Source organism: Camellia sinensis, chromosome 10 (genome assembly GCF_055761805.1).
Source record: "Camellia sinensis isolate YWXY chromosome 10, ASM5576180v1, whole genome shotgun sequence".
NCBI lineage: Eukaryota > Viridiplantae > Streptophyta > Magnoliopsida > Ericales > Theaceae > Camellia > Camellia sinensis.
The window spans coordinates 131146388-131151406 of record NC_138970.1 but is presented as its reverse complement, the minus strand read 5'-3'; the positions used below and the strand labels follow the sequence as shown (position 1 = coordinate 131151406).

Sequence of the window (5019 nt, the reverse complement as noted above, 5' to 3'; positions counted from 1 at the left end):
ATTGGTTTTGGGTTAGATTTGTTGAACAGAGCTTGGATATTATGTTATGTAATTTTCCATTAGTAAAGCACATTGCGTTATGAATTACGTTAGTGACTCTAACTAATTATATGAAAGAATATACTTCATGAATTGATGAATTATGTTAGTAACTCTATAACTAATTATATGAGAGAATATGCTTCATGAATTGCTTACCATAACAAGGGAGAAGTGTCATAGTTACAAAGTCAATATAATATAGAAAATTAAATACATTAATAAAACGATTAATCTCTGTGTCAATGTAAAACTAGTGTAAATTTTAGCGCATAGATTTGATCATGTTTAAAAACTAAATAAAACCCACAAAAACTAGTTTGAAGCTCATTAAATGTGATCATGAAATTAAAAACACATGCCGGTAAATTTTTCCACAGTTGTGCGAAAAGAAGAAAAATCTAAGGCTCCGGTTGTTGCCCTTGTCATAATTATTGTATGGCAACATTACTATAGAAACAGTTAAGGATCACACTTTGCCTAATGAAAATATCTCACTTTTATTGAAAGTGTAATAAAAAAATTAGATTGATATTTTAATCACACTTGATTTGATTAAGTGTGATAATATTTATTTTTTTATGTCATTTTTCAATTAAATGTGATTATATATATATATATATATATTTTTTTTGTAATCACACAGCTAATTAACTTGTGATTAAAAATCACTTAAAAAAATTAAAAATATCTCACTTTTATTAAAATAAATTTTTTTAATAAACGTGATAATATTTTTTTTAATCACACATTTTAAATAAATAAATATAATATATATGTTTATACAAAACCACCCCAAGCTTGTATATATTACAGAGTCTAAACCCTAACCCCTCATTGCCTCTCTCTCGCTCTCTCTCTCTCTCTCCCGCCTCCTTGGTCGTCTCCTCTGGTGGCGCCACCGGCGACATCACTGCCGCCGCCACCACCTCCTCCTCCTTCGCCGCCCTCTTTCTCTTCTCCTATTCTCTTCACTGATCTTCACCGGTCGTCTACTTCGTCTTCTCCACTCTCGTCGTCGGTTCCAAAACCCTAACCCTACAAAGGACCACCGCCGGACTCGTCGGAATGGCGAGCTCGAACGGGCTGATTGCGATGAGAAAGATCAGGCAATCTTCTCTGATCAGAACTCTGCACCTGCTTCAGCCTTGAGGTACACCCCACTCTCATCTCATTCTCTGCGCCTCTGTTTTTCACTTTCTTTATTTTCTTCACTTTCCTCTCAATGAATTCAAGATTCTGATGTCTTTTTTTGTTTATATTTTCCATTTTTTTCCCCTCAGAAATCAAAAGATTGGATCAATATACACCTCTCTTATCTCAAATCCAGGTTTAACTTTTTCCTTCTTGTTGATTTCAAATTCTACTGAAGATTTTTTGTTCTTTAATGTTCATTAGTTAACTGTGTCTGTGAAGCCCCAAACTGACATTGAAGGCCTCAACATTGCCCATGATGTCTCTCAGGTGAGTCGGTCAATTCTTTTTTGCTGAAATTCACAAGTTGTCAAGTGGGTACTTGTTATTTCTTAGAGTTTTGATTTTGAACTAGCAAGTTTTTCAAATTGATGATGTGTTAATTTAAATTCTGTAGAGCTTCCTTAAAACTCTAAGAAGAATGAGAATAAGGTTTGAATATAAAATAAGATGATGAAAATTTTGTGGAAGAACAATAAGAACTAATTGAGTATTAGGTTTGGGTGCTTTCAGAATAAGGTTTTCTGTTTAGGTTGGATATTAGCACAATGGGGAATCTTCAATTTAATCTACAGCCATGGGTTCGAGGAAAATGTCCTGTCCAAACAACATGCTATTCCTGTACTAATATGAATATATTCCTTTACTTTTAAGACTACTCAAAATCATCAATTTGAATTCTCGGCAATAGAGGCAGGAGAATGGGCAGGGCTAAAGCGTTGAGGTCAAGCTTATTTGGTTAGGAGCTTGATATTTAGGGGTGAGAGGTCTTTACTTTTGCTCTCTTTGCAAAGGCAGCCATCACATTGTTTTTAGTTTTAAATAAACGAGAAACCATCAAGAGAAAATAAGAGCATGAGGTTAATACAACTGCCCAAACTTAGCTAAATTTAGTTGTGAAATTTTAGATGGAGACATTTTAATTTCAGTTCACAAAATTTTGATAATGGAAACACATCCAAAGTAACTGGTAAAGCTTTGGGTGGCATTTCTTTTATCTGTATGTTGGTTTTTGAGTTATGAGATTTCAAATTCTTTGAGTGTTCACATTGGTTTGTTAATTGTCCAGAAATTAAGAAGTTTGTTTGTGATTTTAAACTTGAATTTATTGTGATAAAGAAAGATCTATCTTGTGTGTGGGCAATGTCCCTTGCTTTGTTCAGCAATTTTTAAGGATAAATAATCTTTAATATACTATTGTTCTGCCTCACACTATCCCTGTGAGAGGTTAAAAGACAAAAAAAAGGGAGTGTGAATCATTTTACTACACAATATGAAACTCTTGTTGCGAACTGAATTACCTAAATCATTTTTCTTGTCTTTTGCTTTTTTATGCAATTGACATGATAAGCTGATGACAAATCAATTACTGTACAATCTGTAGCATAACCAAGGACCCATCATCATCCGGATTCTTCAGTGTGTCCAAGTTGAGGTTATATTGGAGTTGGCTGCTGTCATAATAATTCTAGACCAAGTATAAGGAAGGGTATATTACAAGGCCAATGCTTTTAAAACTGAACTGGCTAGGTCGATCGGTTGACCTGTTGATCGGTCTAGGTTTTGATCTGGATAAACCCTAACCCGTTTTAATTTGAAAATTGGCTTCTTTTTATTCAACTGGCAAAACCTATAGTTAAACTGGCTAACCGCATGAATTGGTGTCGGTTTAAGTAAACTGACCGAACCTAAGAGTTTCCAATGTACTTGGTTCAGGCATTGCAAAAATCACTGTTATGGGTCTCGAACACAACACCTCATTTATGATTACTTGTTCACTTTACCACTAAATCACCATGGCTAACGTATATTATTTATTATATCCATTGCATTTTCTTTCAAGCACAAGTATAATTAACTATTTAAAAAACAATATATCAATATAAAAGAAAAAAAAAATGAATGCATCTTTATACTTATGTTATTATTTAAGTAATTTTTAATATATTTGTAGGGTAATTATGATGCACGGTTCAATTCTGGTGGAACCCGACGGTGTGGAACCAGGGACCCTTGACCAGGTCCCTTTTTTGGTTTAACCAATGGTTTAGGTTTCAAAACATTTTTCAGGGTCACTCTATAGGATTGGGGCTGTGGATGAACTGGGGATCACTTGTTGAAAACTAAAATTTATTTTGACTAACCCAAATTTGTAAATATATTATAATTACCAAAGGGTCATTCCTGTCACATGGTCAGCTTATCTGAAGCAAATAGTGCCTTTTTTCTTTGTGGATTGAAGTTCATTTTTCCTGTTTACATGCAAATATTGAGCTGTCTTGCTTTCAGCATTTCTTGCTTCTGTTAAAGTTACAAAAACAGTCTTTTCTTTTTGTCATTTATTCTAGTAGGAGATCGGGTGAAGTTGTTTACTGCATGTTTCTCTATTTGAACTGTTGTTTGATGTTTTTTCATTGCCTTGAGCGTTCGTAATAAATTCATTTATCATGATATTTAATGCCTTCTCTTGATTGTTTGAACTATGTAGTTTTGTTTTGTTTTGTTTTCTTGGACAGAACTTTGTCCTCTTTGGAGTTGCCTAGGGCTGTTGCTGTTGCAACTGCGCCATCTTCACCTATCTCAGATGGTGGGCCCCCCTCATATGAAAATCAAGAGAGGACTGAAGTAGGTACTTTTGATGGAGCTGCCAGGCTTAAGTTCAGGATCCTGCTCAAGATATTTCAATTCAACTATTGGAGAAATTATCTCTTGTGACCACATTTACTCGAGAAACAACTTCACAACTTTTCCGAGATAGTAATAGTGATGTTTTTGGTGCTAATGAGAGGAGGAACCATGACCAGACTCCCCATCCTTACCCTAGTATTGTTGCATCCAATGATGTGGAAGAGGTTCTAATGAAATTCCTATAGCCTCATTTCCCTTGGAGGTAACCTTGAATTTCTTTCACTTTTTTTTTTTTTTTTGTTTTGGGTGTGTAAATATTTGTATTTCAGGGAAATTCATTGTGATTTACACTAGGAAATTCTTGACAATTTTTAGTTTTTTATCTTGTAATTTTTTTTTTGTTTTTGAAATGTTGCTTACTTGTGTTTTAGTACAAGCTGGAAAGGGTGCATTTACTAGATCACATATGTAAATGCTTAGTATCAGTAAATTTTTTCATCTTTGCTATTCTTTTGAGTTATGTCTGAGGTCAAATATTATGCTGTATATGCGCTTTAGGGCTGAGCAAGGAATCCGTGAAATTCGTAATCCGATCCAGTCCAGTCCAATACAGTAGGTTTGGATTGGTTTTTTGAATCTGTGGTTCGGTTCCGGATTGAAAAATTAAAAATCCGTAGTTAACGGATTGGTTCCGGATTGAATCCCACAGTTCCGGATTGAAACCGATCCGGACCGTATACAAATAGTCTATATTTTTATTATACACCCTCTTGCATAGTATCTTATCTTATTTTACGTAAAACTTAAATCCAAACCTGAACTTACATAGTATCTTCTTTTATTACTTTTGTTTGCTAGTTTTTAGTGTTAATTTATAATGGTCTAAATACTTATGGTGGAACTAGTTTCTTTATGGTTGTTTAAATTCTAGAACAGTTTGTCGCTATTATGAAAAAACATGTTGCTATTGTGAAACTAATATGGTGTTATATTTATATTTTTATGAAAATAAAGTGTTATATATATATTTTTGTTATTTAATTATATAAATCCGTGGTCCTAAACCGATCCAATCCGTATTTAAATGGATTGGTTCGGATTGGTTCCACGATTTAAACGGATTGGATTGGTTCCAATTTTTCAAGATCCGTAAATAAC

At 33.9% G+C, this 5019-nt stretch overlaps 1 long non-coding RNA gene across 1 annotated transcript; it reads left to right on the top strand.

Annotated features, from left to right (window-relative positions):
• The first annotated feature begins 827 nt into the window (after positions 1-827).
• On the top strand, positions 828-4361 carry LOC145801315 (uncharacterized). The gene is made up of 4 exons (XR_014342613.1): positions 828-1192; positions 1323-1369; positions 1456-1503; positions 3750-4361. It is a non-coding gene; the product is annotated as an uncharacterized LOC145801315 (long non-coding RNA).
• The last annotated feature ends 658 nt before the right edge of the window (positions 4362-5019 follow it).